The sequence below is a fragment of the Rattus norvegicus genome, chromosome 10, assembly GCF_021556685.1.
Source record: "Rattus norvegicus strain SHRSP/BbbUtx chromosome 10, alternate assembly SHRSP_T2T, whole genome shotgun sequence".
Classification (NCBI taxonomy): Eukaryota; Metazoa; Chordata; class Mammalia; order Rodentia; family Muridae; genus Rattus; species Rattus norvegicus.
In genome coordinates, this window is record NC_141543.1 from 33624984 (window position 1) to 33642411 (window position 17428).

The 17428-nt window shown below is 41.2% G+C and overlaps 1 protein-coding gene across 7 annotated transcripts in view; it reads left to right on the forward strand.

Annotated features, from left to right (window-relative positions):
• The window catches only part of Atp10b (ATPase phospholipid transporting 10B), a 330892-nt gene that overhangs the window by 198418 nt on the left and 115046 nt on the right, over positions 1-17428 (forward strand).

The window sequence follows — 17428 nt, forward strand, 5'->3', positions numbered from 1 at the left end:
AAGTCTGTCAGATCTTTTCCAGGAAAGAGAACTGGTGTTTTCATTTCAAACTTCATTGTATTTAGGTGGGGCTTTTTTTACGTCTTTTAGAATAGAAATTTAAAAATTATAGTACATCCTTACCGTTCAATATTTGGTTTTTGCTCCTTAATATGTGTGTGTAAAGACAGGTATTTCTGAGGTCCATTGTTTTCCCTTCTCTTCTGTTAATGATTAATGTTGGTGTTTTGTGTCATGCGAAGAATTTTGACATGCACAACCGCAATCTGCAACCTCACACCAATGGAAATAAAGGCTCGCAGCACATGAGTCGATTTACCAGCAGGAAATAAATAGGTTAGGAATTGCTGCTGGAGTATAGAGTTGTACAGAGAGAGAGTCGCATTAAAGAGTATTTTCTCAAGGAGAAACGTTGTTCCTTGGCTGCCATTTTGTTGATGCTGTAGCCTAGCATTTAAAAGAGAAAAGGGTGAGTAGTTACAGTAGGTCTCTTACTTTTTCTAGGATAGCAGAATTGTAGAATTTGGGGTTTAAGAGACCTGCCCACATGTTGATCCTAAATGAAATGACCCTTTGAGATTTGATCTTTGAGAAATCAATTTATCCTTCTAAGACTGGGTCTCTTCATTGTAAAATTTTAACAACGATGCTGGCAGCAGCGGCAGCGGCGGCGGCGGTGGCGGTGGCGATGGTGATGATAATACTATTCCAGACAACACTAAGTTTTAAAGATAATCTTCTTAGTTGAGTCTGGCACAGTCTGGCACACAGGATGAACCAAATAAATGATAGTCACAGGTTTGTGGTTTTGTTTGGCTTATTAAAAATTTGAGGTCGTTTTCCCTAATGGTGGCTGTTTATGTATTCGCTATTAATAAAAGACGGCAGGTTTTAGAAAGGATGCTGAGTGAACTGACCTTAGACATGCTATATCAAACGAGTTAGAGTTAGGCATAGGCAGCTTCAATAAGGCCTTGAAGGGTGGAGAGCAAGTCTTTGGGTTCAGAGAAGAGATTTTTAGGAGGGATAGCACAGATATCAATGACAATGGTCTTAAAAAGAAAGAACCAGAACCTTCAGTTTTCTTCACTTCTCAGAATATTGGGACAGATAGGGCACCATGGAAAGCATCATGGGTTCCGAAGGGAGACATCCTTCTGTTCCTGAGAAATAAAGGCAATCCCTTGACCTTATAGGTTTGAGACAGAGGAGAAGGAGTTCCACACCATGTGTCCTAGCCTACATGTAAAGAAGGTGCTAGATCAAAGTAAAGTTATAATTCAAGGTTATCTTGAGTGTGGGACAGGGAGCTGAGCTCACAGTTCCAAGGAAGAAGCTGCAAGCCTGGAATGAGCTGCTTACCGACTCTTTTTCCGAAAAAATGAGGTTTTTAGGGGTTAGGATTTCAGGGAGAGAGAGCTGGAGGATCTGTGTACTAAACATATCTGTGTGAAATGTTCCCCTACTATCCCTGACCAACATTAGAAACCCCTCTTTTTTATTTGATAACCCATCTTGGTTCAGTTCTACAAGATCAGGATAGTAGCACATGCCTATAAGCCCAACACTTTGGGAGGCTGAGACAGGAAGATCATGAGTTCAAGGCCAACCTAGGCTATGTGAACAATAAGTCTCATCCCAGCTTAAGGTCCCTGTCTCAAAAATCAACTCCATTGTTTGGGCATAAAGCTGTAGAAAATCACATAAGTGTGAATAATGCCTTGGCCTTTTCTCTACCTTCAATTTCAGAACTCCAATGCCTCCGTTTTCACTCTTCTTGGCAGGACATTCCAGCCTTGGTTACCTCCCTGGACTATGCCCTGCAGAGCCAGCCTATGACTAATAAAAGATTTCCTTTCTTGTGTAACTTCTGAACTAGAATTTCTCTCAGTGACTGCTTGCTTTTATCTTTACCTCAGCCAAACTCTATGTAGCCCTCCCAAAGTAAGGCTCCACCAGACACAGGGTAAAGCCAACCTTTCCTTCCATTCTGAACCCAGCACCCTACCCTCACCATTGTGTGCAAGCATCAAAACATGTACTTGCAGTGTCACTATACAGTGTGATGTTTTCCTGGCCAGGTCCTGAAGTCTCGTGGGCGTAGTTTCTAACCTAGGTCCTGCCTTTGAAGTGGGGAGTCTGAGGGAAGATTCTTCATTTCTCCAAGCCTTGGTTTCTTCATCTGTACAGATGAAAAAAGATTGTTCTCTCTTTTTTTTAACACCAAGGATTCTGCTGAGGGTGAAATAAACTAATACTTATAAATAGCTTATTTTAGTTTAAGATGTTTGACAGCATCTCAGCAAATTTATTACTGTAAAGAGTGTGTGCTACAAAAAAAAAGTTTCATTTTTGGCATTATCTCACAGCCGGTGAGGACTTGAGCTTCCAACAGAGGAAATCAGTTCTTTGAGAGCAAGACTCTTTTTCTACCGAGAGACAGAAGAGGAAATAAACTATACAAAAGATGGAGAAATATAGGCACACACGTATGTCCCCTGGAGATACATAGGCCCTGACCTCCATCCAACTGATAAGCCTTTAACAAGCCATTCTTGAATTTGATATCTTTTTAGATTGGTTTATCACATATCCCCTTTCTTCCTTCTTGAAATGTGCATTGTCCTAAATTTGGTATTAATTTCCATACACATGTTTATTTAAGTATTAACTCTAAAAGGATATTTTACATGAATAATCTATAGTTTTGTTTGAAGCATTATATGTAATCACATACATGATATTTATTTCAGAAATGTTCATTGTCTGCTCAATATTTCCTTTTTCTATATAGAACATAGAGTTCATTCAAACTCTAACTAAAGAACTATAGACCCCAACTTCTCTTGAAAAGAGAGGGGCAGCCAATGAGATTAAAGCTTTTAGGCCATGAAGCCTTTTCTTAAATCTTCAGAGGGACTACCCTGCCAGGCAGGTATACATTTGTCTACCCTCCCTTTTTTCTTCTTCCTGCTTACAAGGAACATGACTGATGGATGAAGCTCTCAGAGCCCCATGGTTCTTAACATTAAACAGCAAGTCTAAGGGCAATGGAACAGAGAAGTCTCGATCCCTCATGACTTAGGAACCCCCCGTTATATGCCTTAGATTACCAACTTCTCAAAGGGTTGTATGTCATAAGTAAACACCTTGTTTATGCCACTATTTTGTTAAATGCAGCAAAACCTAACCCTAAACGAGATATACTCCATATATAACATTCATAGTTGAATATTTAAGCTAATGCTATACTTTTGTTTGTCTGCTGAGACGAGTGTAACTCTTAAAGAAGCAATTCTAAAGTTAGAGGCTGGCCTGTGGCTCTGTTCTGCCACTGACAACTGGGAGATAAATGGGCGATTAAATTTCTCTGTACCTTATTTTGTTCATGTATAAAACACAGATGCTAATAGTGCCCCTATCATGGGTTTGTTATGAAAACTGTAAGTTAATAGTCATAGTATTTATGGAGTTACCTAAAGGAAAATAATAACTCTTCATGAAACTCGCTATTTTTACTATTTTCTATTGTCTATTTCTGTCTTCCATACAAAATCCCATTCTATTTATGTTACCATTTACTTTTTCTTTCTATAATTCACACTTCCATTTATAAGTTTCCTAAATGGTGATGGAATTAACATTTCCAATTATGTTTCCTTGTACACGTTTGGATAGGTTATTCCAGGATAACCACTAGGAGTAGAAATACTAGCCTATGAGCCTATGCACTTTCAACCTGCCTTCTAAAGTTAAATCGCTTTCACATGTACCATAACAGTTTACAAATGGGGGCTGGAGACATGGCTCAGTGGTTAAAAGCACTGACTGCTTTTCCCAAGGTTCTGAGTTCAAATCCCAGCAACCACATGGCAGCTCACAACCATCTGTCATGGGATCTGATGCCCTCTTCTGGCCTGCAGGTGTACATAGAGCACTCATATACATAAAATGTATAAACCTGGGGCTGGAGATTTAGCTCAGTGGTAGAGCGCTTACCTAGGAAGCGCAAGGTCCTGGGTTCAGTCCCCAGCTCCGAAAAAAGAACCAAAAAGAAAAAATGTATAAACCTTTAAAAAAAAAAAAGCTTACAAATGAAAGTGTCTATTGCAGGGGTTGGGGATTTAGCTCACTGGTAGAGCGCTTGCCTAGCAAGCACAAGGCCCTGGATTCGGTCCCCAGCTCTGAAAAAAAAAAAAAAAAAAAAAAAGAAAGTGTCTATTGCACCTCATCTTTGCCAAATCTAAAATTCACTAGGCTTTAACGTATTTGCCAGTCTGGTAGTGTGACAGTTACCACTTTATTGTTTTAATTTGTGGGACCCTGATTACTAGTGAAGCTAGGAATAACTTTATATGGAGTCGCATGAGTTTTCCTCTTCTCCTTCTATCGTTCATCTTTCTCCTGCCTTGTTGACCATTTCCACATTTTAATATGGTGCAGATTCATCAATCTTTAGTCCAATTATTGATGTCCTCAGCATTTCTTCCATGCCTCAGAGTTACAAAGCTGCTCTCCTGGGTGTGTTTTAAATCTATTCCTTCTTCCCTCAGGAAGGTCTTTGATATACCTTGAATTTACTTTCTATGTGTGATAAGAGGGGAAACTGTCCCTTCTTGTTATTACTAATGTTAGGTTAGTTATCAATGAGATCGATGTGTGTGAGTCTGTACTGACTTACAAGGCTACGTCTGTCAAGGGCTCAGTCCCCATGCATACGCCGGCTGGACTGCTTACCTATTCTATAGAATGTATTATTTGGGTATTTGCCACTCCAATGCTGGTACTCACTGAACAAATGTAAGTCTCCTGAGGGTCTTCAATATACAAGATAATATACAAGCTTTGCTTGGTTGCATTTTTTTTTTTTATTAACTTGAGTATTTCTTATATACATTTCGAGTGTTATTCCCTTTCCCGGTTTCCGGGCAAACATCCCCCTCCCCCCTCCCCTTCCTTATGGGTGTTCCCCTCCCAACCCTCCCCCCATTGCCGCCCTCCCCCCATAGACTAGTTCACTGTGGGTTCAGTCTTAGCAGGACCCAGGGCTTCCCCTTCCACTGGTGCTCTTACTAGGATATTCATTGCTACCTATGGGGTCAGAGTCCAGGGTCAGTCCATGTATAGTCTTTAGGTAGTGGCTTAGTCCCTGGAAGCTCTGGTTGCTTGGCATTGTTGTACTTTTGGGGTCTCGAGCCCCTTCAAGCTCTTCCAGTTCTTTCTCTGATTCCTTCAATAGGGGACCTATTCTCAGTTCAGTGGTTTGCTGCTGGCATTCGCCTCTATATTTGCTGTATTCTGGCTGTGTCTCTCAGGAGCGATCTACATCCGGCTCCTGTCGGTCTGCACTTCTTTGCTTCATCCATCTTGTCTAATTGGGTGGCTGTATATGTATGGGCCACATGTGGGGCAGGCTCTGAATGGGTGTTCCTTCAGTCTCTGTTTTAATCTTTGCCTCTCCCTTCCCTGCCAAGGGTATTCTTTTTCCTCATTTAAAGAAGGAGTGAAGCATTCACATTTTGATCATCCGTCTTGAGTTTCGTTTGTTCTAGGGATCTAGGGTAATTCAAGCATTTGGGCTAATAGCCACTTATCAATGAGTGCATACCATGTATGTCTTTCTGTGATTGGGTTAGCTCACTCAGGATGATATTTTCCAGTTCCAACCATTTGCCTACGAATTTCATAAACTCGTTGTTTTTGATAGCTGAGTAATATTCCATTGTGTAGATGTACCACATTTTCTGTATCCATTCCTCTGTTGAAGGGCATCTGGGTTCTTTCCAGCTTCTGGCTATTATAAATAAGGCTGCGATGAACATAGTGGAGCACGTGTCTCTTTTATATGTTGAGGCATCTTTTGGGTATATGCCCAAGAGAGGTATAGCTGGATCATCAGGCAGTTCAATGTCCAATTTTCTGAGGAACCTCCAGACTGATTTCCAGAATGGTTTTACCAGTCTGCAATCCCACCAACAATGGAGGAGTGTTCCTCTTTCTCCACATCCTCGCCAGCATCTGCTGTCACCTGAGTTTTTGATCTTAGCCAATCGCACTGGTGTGAGGTGAAATCTCAGGGTTGTTTTGATTTGCATTTCCCTTATGACTAAAGATGTTGAACATTTCTTTAGGTGTTTCTCAGCCATTCGGCATTCCTCAGCTGTGAATTCTTTGTTTAGCTCTGAACCCCATTTTTTAATAGGGTTATTTGTTTCCCTGCGGTCTAACTTCTTGAGTTCTTTGTATATTTTGGAAATAAGGCCTCTATCTGTTGTAGGATTGGTAAAGATCTTTTCCCAATCTGTTGGTTGCCGTTTTGTCCTAACCACAGTTTCCTTTGCCTTACAGAAGCTTTGCAGTTTTATGAGATCCCATTTGTCGATTCTTGATCTTAGAGCATAAGCCATTGGTGTTTTGTTCAGGAAATTTTTTCCAGTGCCCATGTGTTCCAGATGCTTCCCTAGTTTTTCTTCTATTAGTTTGAGTGTGTCTGGTTTGATGTGGAGGTCCTTGATCCACTTGGACTTAAGCTTTGTACAGGGTGATAAGCATGGATCGATCTGCATTCTTCTACATGTTGCCCTCCAGTTGAACCAGCACCATTTGCTGAAAATACTATCTTTTTTCCATTGGATGGTTTTGGCTCCTTTGTCAAAAATCAAGTGACCATAGGTGTGTGGGTTCATTTCTGGGTCTTCAATTCTATTCCATTGGTCTATCTGTCTGTCTCTGTACCAATACCATGCAGTTTTTATCACTATTGCTCTGTAATACTGCTTGAGTTCAGGGATAGTGATTCCCCCTGAAGTCCTTTTATTGTTGAGGATAGCTTTAGCTATCCTGGGTTTTTTGTTATTCCAGATGAATTTGCAAATTGTTCTGTCTAACTCTTTGAAGAATTGGATTGGTATTTTGATGGGGATTGCATTGAATCTGTAGATTGCTTTTGGTAAAATGGCCATTTTTACCATATTAATCCTGCCAATCCATGAGCATGGGAGATCTTTCCATCTTCTGAGGTCTTCTTCAATTTCTTTCCTCAGTGTCTTGAAGTTCTTATTGTACAGATCTTTTACTTGCTTGGTTAAAGTCACACCGAGGTACTTTATATTATTTGGGTCTATTATGAAGGGTGTCGTTTCCCTAATTTCTTTCTCGGCTTGTTTCTCTTTTGTATAGAGGAAGGCAACTGATTTATTTGAGTTAATTTTATACCCAGCCACTTTGCTGAAGTTGTTTATCAGCTTTAGTAGTTCTCTGGTGGAACTTTTGGGATCACTTAAATATACTATCATGTCATCTGCAAATAGTGATATTTTGACCTCTTCTTTTCCGATCTGTATCCCTTTGATCTCCTTTTGTTGTCTGATTGCTCTGGCTAGAACTTCAAGAACTATATTGAATAAGTAGGGAGAGAGTGGGCAGCCTTGTCTAGTCCCTGATTTTAGTGGGATTGCTTCAAGTTTCTCTCCATTTAGTTTAATGTTAGCAACTGGTTTGCTGTATATGGCTTTTACTATGTTTAGGTATGGGCCTTGAATTCCTATTCTTTCCAGGACTTTTATCATGAAGGGGTGTTGAATTTTGTCAAATGCTTTCTCAGCATCTAATGAAATGATCATGTGGTTCTGTTCTTTCAGTTTGTTTATATAATGGATCACGTTGATGGTTTTCCGTATATTAAACCATCCCTGCATGCCTGGGATGAAGCCTACTTGATCATGGTGGATGATTGTTTTGATGTGCTCTTGAATTCGGTTTGCCAGAATTTTATTGAGTATTTTTGCGTCGATATTCATAAGGGAAATTGGTCTGAAGTTCTCTTTCTTTGTTGTGTCTTTGTGTGGTTTAGGTATAAGAGTAATTGTGGCTTCATAGAAGGAATTCGGTAGGGCTCCATCTGTTTCAATTTTGTGGAATAGTTTGGATAATATTGGTATGAGGTCTTCTATGAAGGTTTGATAGAATTCTGCACTAAACCCGTCTGGACCTGGGCTCTTTTTGGTTGGGAGACCTTTAATGACTGCTTCTATTTCCTTAGGAGTTATGGGGTTGTTTAACTGGTTTATCTGTTCCTGATTTAACTTCGATACCTGGTATCTGTCTAGGAAATTGTCCATTTCCTGAAGATTTTCAAATTTTGTTGAATATAGGTTTTTATAGTAAGATCTGATGATTTTTTTAATTTCCTCCGAATCTGTAGTTATGTCTCCCTTTTCATTTCTGATTTTGTTAATTTGGACACACTCTCTGTGTCCTCTCGTTAGTCTGGCTAAGGGTTTATCTATCTTGTTGATTTTCTCAAAGAACCAACTTTTGGTTCTGTTGATTCTTTCTATGGTCCTTTTTGTTTCTACTTGGTTGATTTCAGCTCTGAGTTTGATTATTTCCTGCCTTCTACTCCTCCTGCGTGTATTTGCTTCTTTTTGTTCTAGAGCTTTTAGGTGTGCTGTCAAGCTGCTGACATAAGCTCTTTCCTGTTTCTTTCTGCAGGCACTCAGCGCTATGAGTTTTCCTCTTAGCACAGCTTTCATTGTGTCCCATAAGTTTGAGTATGTTGTATCTTCATTTTCATTAAATTCTAAAAAGTTTTTAATTTTTTTCTTTATTTCTTCCTTGACCAGGTTATCATTGAGTAGAGCATTGTTCAATTTCCACGTATATGTGGGCATTCTTCCCTTATTGTTATTGAAGACCAGTTTTAGGCCGTGGTGGTCCGATAGCACGCATGGGATTATTTCTATCTTTCTGTACCTGTTGAGGCCCGTTTTTTGACCAATTATATGGTCAATTTTGGAGAAAGTACCATGAGGAGCTGAGAAGAAGGTATATCCTTTTGCTGTAGGATAGAATGTTCTATAAATATCCGTTAAGTCCATTTGGCTCATGACTTCTCTTAGTCTGTCTACATCACTGTTTAATTTCTGTTTCCATGATCTGTCCATTGATGAGAGTGGGGTGTTGAAATCTCCCACTATTATTGTGTGAGGTGCAATGTGTGTTTTGAGCTTTAGTAAGGTTTCTTTTACATATGTAGGTGCCCTTGTATTTGGGGCATAGATATTTAGGATTGAGAGTTCATCTTGGTTGATTTTTCCTTTGATGAATATGAAGTGTCCTTCCTTATCTTTTTTGATGACTTTTAGTTGGAAATTGATTTTATTTGATATTAGAATGGCTACTCCAGCTTGCTTCTTCTGACCATTTGCTTGGAAAGTTGTTTTCCAGCCTTTCACTCTGAGGTAGTGTCTGTCTTTGTCTCTGAGGTGTGTTTCATGTAGGCAGCAGAATGCAGGGTCCTCGTTGCGTATCCAGTTTGTTAATCTATGTCTTTTTATTGGGGAGTTGAGGCCATTGATATTGAGAGATATTAAGGAATAGTGCTTATTGCTTCCCGTTATATTCATATTTGATGTGAGGTTATGTTTGTGTGCTTTCATTCTCTTTGTTTTGTTGCCAAGACGATTAGTTTCTTGCTTCTTCTAGGGTATAGCTTGCCTCCTTATGTTGGGCTTTACCATTTATTATCCTTTGTAGTGCTGGATTTGTAGAAAGATATTGTGTAAATTTGGTTTTGTCATGGAATATCTTGGTTTCTCCATCAATGTTAATTGAGAGTTTTGCTGGATACAGTAATCTGGGCTGGCATTTGTGTTCTCTTAGGGTCTGTATAACATCAGTCCAGGATCTTCTGGCCTTCATAGTTTCTGGCGAGAAGTCTGGTGTGATTCTGATAGGTCTCCCTTTATATGTTACTTGACCTTTTTCCCTTACTGCTTTTAATATTCTTTCTTTATTTTGTGCGTTTGGTGTTTTGACAATTATGTGACGGGAGGTGTTTCTTTTCTGGTCCAATCTATTTGGAGTTCTGTAGGCTTCCTGTATGTCTATGGGTATCTCTTTTTTTAGGTTAGGGAAGTTTTCTTCTATGATTTTGTTGAAGATATTTACTGGTCCTTTGAGCTGGGAGTCTTCACTCTCTTCTATACCTATTATCCTTAGGTTTGATCTTCTCATTGAGTCCTGGATTTCCTGTATGTTTTGGACCAGTAGCTTTTTCCGCTTTACATTATCTTTGACAGTTGAGTCAATGATTTCTATGGAATCTTCTGCTCCTGAGATTCTCTCTTCCATCTCTTGTATTCTGTTGGTGAAGCTTGTATCTACAGCTCCTTGTCTCTTCTTTTGGTTTTCTATATCCAGGGTTGTTTCCATGTGTTCTTTCTTGATTGCTTCTATTTCCATTTTTAATTCCTTCAACTGTTTGATTGTGTTTTCCTGGAATTCTTTCAGGGATTTTTGCGATTCCTCTCTGTAGGCTTTTACTTGTTTATTAATGTTTTCCTGTGCTTCCCTAAGTGTGTTCAGGTCTTTCCTGAAGTCCTCCAGCATCATGATCAAATATGATTTTGAAACTAGATCTTGCTTTTCTGGTGTGTTTGGATATTCCATGTTTGTTTTGGTGGGAGAATTGGGCTCCGATGATGGCATGTAGTCTTGGTTTCTGTTGCTTGGGTTCCTGCGCTTGCCTCTCGCCATCAGATTATCTCTAGTGTTACTTTGTTCTGCTATTTCTGACAGTGGCTAGACTGTCCTATAAGCCTGTGTGTCAGGAGTGCTGTAGACCTGTTTTCCTCTCTTTCAGTCAGTTATGGGGACAGAGTGTTCTGCTTTCGGGCGTGTAGTTTTTCCTCTCTACAGGTCTTCAGCTGTTCCTGTGGGCCTGTGTCTTGAGTTCACCAGGCAGCTTTCTTGCAGCAGAAAATTTGGTCTTACCTGTGGTCCCGAGGCTCAAGTTCGCTCGTGGGGTGCTGCCCAGGGGCTCTCTGCAGCGGCAGCAACCAGGAAGACCTGTGCCGCCCCTTCCGGGAGCTTCAGTGCACCAGGGTTCCAGATGGTCTTTGGCTTTTTCCTCTGGCGTCCGAGATGTGTGTGCAGGGAGCAGTCTCTTCTGGTTTCCCAGGCCTGTCTGCCTCTCTGAAGGTTTAGCTCTCCCTCCCACGGGATTTGGGTGCAGAGAACTGTTTATCCGGTCTGTTTCTTTCAGGTTCCGGCGGTGTCTCCGTCAGGGGTCCTGCCGCTCCTGGGCCCTCCCCCACGGGAGCCCAGAGGCCTTATACAGTTTCCTCTTGGGCCAGGGATGTGGGCAGGGGTGAGCAGTGTTGGTGGTCTCTTCTGCTCTGCAGCCTCAAGAGTGCCCACCTGACCAGGCGGTTGGGTCTCTCTCTCACCGGGTCTGGGAGCAGAGAGCTGCTGCGGGCCGGGATCCGCGGGTGTGGGACTTCCGGTAAACACAGAACGTGCCCGGTCCTAGAGAAATTCTGCTTCCGTGTGTCCCAAGCTCACCAGGCAGCTTTCTTGCAGCAGAAAATTTGGTCTTACCTGTGGTCCCGAGGCTCAAGTTCGCTCGTGGGGTGCTGCCCAGGGGCTCTCTGCAGCGGCAGCAACCAGGAAGACCTGTGCCGCCCCTTCCGGGAGCTTCAGTGCACCAGGGTTCCAGATGGTCTTTGGCTTTTTCCTCTGGTGTCCGAGATGTGTGTGCAGGGAGCAGTCTCTTCTGGTTTCCCAGGCCTGTCTGCCTCTCTGAAGGTTTAGCTCTCCCTCCCACGGGATTTGGGTGCAGAGAACTGTTTATCCGGTCTGTTTCCTTCAGGGTCCGGCGGTGTCTCTGGCAGGGGTCCTGCCGCTCCTGGGCCCGCTTGGTTGCATTTTGAGTATAAATATTAGTGTAGATACACTCCTCTGGTTAGACTTCTAACTCTATGTAAGATATCCATAAGAGCCAAGGCTACCTAGCAGATGAAGAAACATTTTATTTACATTTATCAAAATTGCAGTTTGCCTCTCTTCTCAACACTACCTTTGATGTCACATACCCATCATCCCTCTGCTTCCATCAGAAACTGCCTCACATGATTCCGGGGTCAGCAATAGTCCGCCTCACATTGATGGATAGCAAGGCCATTTGCCTTCCTACTGGTCTACAGACGGAAACGTTACCTGGATACATTTATAGCCTCAGTCATCGGGGAGCATCTGTTACAGGAACCATTCTGTAAGAGACATGAGACATCAGCTAACTCTACAACAGCTCTTAGAGGAATCCCAAATGTGGAAATGCATTTCTACTCATCCATTTACCCTTCGGTGAAAGGACAAAATGAAATTACTGAAAGGCGAGATAGTCAGTTGAGTACAGTTATCAGCACATGTTTATTCACACCGATTTCCGGTATCAGAAAAATAAGCCAAAAGACCCCAGGCATGCCACTGATTCTGTGCCACCAGTCAGATAGTAAAGCCTCCATGACACCCAAAAGCTGGCTAACTGGATACCAAGTCCGCTGGGCATCAGGAAATGTGTTGAGTCAGTGTCTCCTTCCTCAGTCAGAATATAATCAGAGTGTGCACTTCTGACACTAGGCATCTCTTGCCAACAGTTGGAGCTTAATGAAATGGAAAAATTAAAGCCTTGGAGACTGAGTTTTCAAGAGGATATATTTCCTGGAGGCCTATGTATCCTCTCTAGCCCTGTTCATGCAGTCTGGCCTGGGGCTACCCTACTATCTTCCTGAAGGCTGCTGGTTACTGGTGGTTGACTTGTGACTGCTCTGCTCTCTCGGTCTCCAGAGTCTTGCCAAGTAGGCCAGTAGAGTATTCAAATGATAAAGCCATCTACACTTCTTGACATTCCTTTTTATCTGTTTCCTTCCCTGGTTGCTAGGCTTATGATCTCATCATAAAATATTCTTTTTTAAAAAAATTAGTGAATTTGAAAAAAGGATTTATTTATTTGATGTAGATGAATACACTGTCACCATCTTCAAACACACCAGAAGAGGGCAATCCTATTACAGGTGCTTGTGAGCCACCGTGTGGTTACTAGGAATTGAACTCAGGACCTCTGGAAGAGCAGTCAGTGCTCTTAACTGCTGAGCCACCCCTCCAGCCCATCATAGGACATTCTTGTTCACGTTTGCTTTTACAATCATATGAAGCCTCTTATAGGGTCCTGTAGATTTTATAGGATTGAGGGAGAAAGAATCTCCTGTGAAGGAATTCTCTGTTTTATTTTTGCAGCATAAAAGGTTATTTTTAAAACTATTCCCCCAGGGTAATCACAAACAGTGAAGTAAGCATAGGTATGTATGTTTCATATATGCAAAACTAGGAGCCACAATGTACACCTGAGTGTAAGGCTCATTGTCTTTGTGATTTCAAGCAAATTATACAACCTCTCTTCATCTTTATTATCATTGTAATATTTTATTTATATTTTATATATTATATATAATGTTATCATGTTCTATTATATGTCATATGTTATTATTGCTCTTATTCCAGAAGAAAGGGAAATTAGTCTCATCTGCACAATAGGGACAACTTTCGACCTACTCACAGTCACACATCCTAAGCCAGACTCCATCTTCTATGATAATTCATTACAAGTGCAAACTCATTTCTGAACCTCTTCTAAATGACCTAGTCTATTTCAGTTCCAGTCTATACAAATATCAAGTCACTTATAAAAGAAGAGGGGACTAGAGAAGGCATCTGAGAAATAAAAGATAAGGCACAATGAAGATTGTGAATTGTGATTGTGAAGCACACTCTGGCTCTACTGGGGAAGAGCTCGCTGAGAAGCAGGGGCATCCTATGAGTACGTCTACTAGAATCCTGAGCAGAAGACTAAAGGGTTTGTGGTCCTGAGCAATGAGAACAGGCCACACACACTTCCCAATTAACTCCTCTGTCTCAAAACTCCAGTCACTCTTAGTCACTGGGATCCCAGGAGACCAAAGTGATAAGATCAGAGTAATTTTGTTAAATGCTTTGTAACAAGCAGCAGCTATGGAGAAAATTAATTTCAAGTTTGTTGTGTCAAGAGAGAAAAACACTAAAAAATTCTAGGGACTAGGTCCTTGGTGAAATTATATCATATACTTTTATTATTATTTAAATGAATTCCGTGTGCTTTATTGATGTTAGTTACTATGCTCTCTGGATTGTTTCATCCCAGTGCTTCATATTGTCCTCTCAAAATGTGCTCCCAAGCCAAGTCTCAACTTCCTTAAACTCTGATGCACATAAACAGGAATATTGGACAATTTCATTCTAATATTAAGAAGAATCGCATCACTCAGACATTACTGACCTCAAAGAACTATTTGGAGGGGAAAGTTCAATAGCGAGGATGCTTTTTGGAAAGTTTTTAAATCATTGATAAGTACAAATTATTGGTTTGCATTCATCATACAACCCTGGCACTTCCTAGAATTGGTCACTATAGCTGGGCACATGTAAATGAACAGTTGTTCCCAGGAGGCACTAGGGTAGAGTAGTGACTGTTCCCAGGAGGTGCTGGGGTAGATTGTGACTGACATGAAGCCCTCAATTCAGATAAGCACATAGCTGATTACACAGGACCGAGAGCTAAAATGGGATAACGACAGAGAACTATAAGACAATCACACTTTTCATGAGAATAAACATAAATGAACATCCATTTCCGAACGGATGTAGGGATACAGTGTGCTGGTGTTAATGCTGAGAAAAAGATGTACACAAAAAGAAAAGAATAATCCATGATTAGATTAGAGGGTGACTTGTAGATAATGAAACAAAAACCGGGAAGACAGGCTAGGTGTGCTGGAACATTCTGTAAATTATATTAAAGTTTTATTTAAAGTTATATTACTTATACTTTATTTTGGGAAATCCAAAGCCAAGAAAGCAAAGTACAGTGGTACCTTGAATGGATTTACACTTAGACAATGTCTTTCTGACTTACCTGAAGAACAAACTAGGTGAGAGAAAACTTACTTAGAAAGAAGGGAACAAATGTAATGATATTCAGGCAACTGAGACAAGAAGGGAGCATGGCTTGGTGTGGTGGGGGCGGGGTGGGGGTGGGATGGGAGGATGAAGGTGGGATAGGACTTAGGGGGATGTGGTTTGGTGTGGTAGGGTACAGTATGGTGAGGTGTGGTGGGGTGGAATGGACTGTGGTGTAGTGTGCTATGGTGTGGGATGGTGTGGTGGGGTGGGGTGGGGTAGTAGTTGAACCCAGGGAAGAACAAAACTGACAAGTGTTTGTAGTTGGAATCAATAGGAAAGTGTTTCAATACAACACAGTCAAAACTGAAAGCACTCGGCCATTCCGTGAGATATGAAAGCTAGCTATCACAGATGTATCGGGAAAGATAATGAGTCTTTTTGGAAGCAAAGTGAAATTTGCATCCTTAAGATATCCACATGGCAATGACTAGAAAGAGCTGGGTTCTTCTTGAGATTCCTCCTTGTGTTCGGATGAGAATTTGAGAGCTATTTTAAAATCCCGTTATATTTAGAGAGGACAGAGATGAGAGCGTTTAGTTGTTTATTTTTAAAGTATGAGAATGCTCATACCCAAACACATATGTGAGTAGAGTAATTCAACCAAAGCAAAGTAGATGAAAATGTGGTCTTTTCTGGAATAAGAACTATGTCACATGAGGTCCTTTTTCCTCTAAAAAGAACCAAGGCTCTAATCTGGATGTTGGGGAGGAAGGTTATTCTCAGGCTGCCCAGACAGGTCTGTGTGAGAACCTAAATGAAAACATAGGAAATATGCATGGGCCATAGCAATTCCCTTGACTTATGTAGAAGGAACTAGGACTGCCCAGGATCGCACAACTGAGTGTAGGATGAATAAACCAGATTCCTTCACTTGACCTACCCTGATCTCAAGGATCCCTATGAGATCACCGTGAGCCCTAATCCCATGTCTCTAGTTGGTCTGCGGTTGGAACGGCCAGCATTTGCTGTGTTTCTCCCTCCCATCTGCCTGTCTCATGGTCCTCCTTGTATCTTTTTCCCTTGCATTGTCCTAAGCCTAGAGACATCTCCTCCTCCTTGCCCTGGAGACCTCTCCTCCCAATCAAATGATATCATCTGAGGTCAATGACCCTATGAGGTAAAGTTTTATTAACTATTTTAAGGTTACACAGATAGACATTATACATTATTACCATATCATATGTATTTTAAGTGAGCACTTCACTTGTCTGCTGGTAGTCACCAACACCTACCTATCTTTAATTATGATTTTCCATGCCTTTACTAAGTAATTGTCCCCCGCCCCTTGCCTTTTCCTCTCCCTCTTCCACTCTTTGACTTCCTGCTCAGTGTGTGGTCACAGACCATCTCCTCAGGAAGAATCCTCTGGAGGTAGTAATCCTGCAACATTTTTTTCTCACTTTACTTTACAGGTCTGGCCAAAACAGGTAGTTAGTTCATTTGTCTTTGATAAAGCTCTTCCCAAATTTCCTGTCCCCTGCTGCCCCCACCTCCATCTTTCCTGGATGTACTTATCAATGTGTTCCTTGTTCCACAGAGATGTCTTGTCAATCAATCTGGCCTCTTGTCTTTTAATTGCTTGTAGCCCTGTGAACTTTGTACAACTCTCTCCACCCTTCAACAAAGCACTGATTTATTCCACATCTGTGAGCAATTTATTCCCTTTTAATTAGACACAGCTTAATTATTTTGCCATTAAAGCAAACCAAAAGAATCTGTAAAGCAACTTTTAAGTGAAATCTCATTTCTGCCTGAAGGGATATTAACATGAAATAATGCAGCTCTTTTTACCTGTCTCATACAAAGAAAAGATTGCCTGCATTGTCTTTTCATTTCCCCGGATCGTTTATCTTTTGTCAGAAGGATAGCTGGGAAATCAAGGTTAGACTAGGGAGGGAAAGTGGGACAAAGCGGCTTCAGTTTTCAACAGAGAGCAGTCATGAGAGTGCGGGAGACTGTGTTGCTTCAGGTTTGCCATGTGGTAACGTCTACGCAGTGGTTAAGAGGGTAAGGATCTCACATCTGTCCACAGAGCTCCTTACACAGAATAATATTAGGTAGGATTAAAAAGTAGAACTTTTCCCAGTTACCTATTCTGGCACTTTCTGGGTCTGTGCTTGCCTTTAGACACCCAGATCTGATTCACTGAATTGCCAACTCTACTTGTTCAGGAATCATGTCTTCCGTTTCTTAGAGTCTCTATATCAGTCATTTAGTCAATTCACCATTGATTTTTTTTTCCACCCAGCTAACTGTGCATGCGAATATATCCTAACTATCCAATCATTTCACTGGCTCAAGAACTCTGCATTCTGGTGCATAATCCCTGTGGCAGCCAATTCTTTCAAGAAATCCATAATGGCCTTGAAGAAATGTCTAGTACCTGGAGCATATATGAATTTTCTGCTGTCTGATTATTAGTAGACTACCTCAGGTCAATGTGTTTCAGGGATAATCTCTTGAGTTCACTTTGGAATATAGCACTCAGTTATCAGAGAGGCAGAACAGAAATAGAAATTGTAGAATATCTATTGGCTAAAATAAAGAGGTGGGTATGCCCATATCCTGTTGTCAGGCTGTACACTGCCCC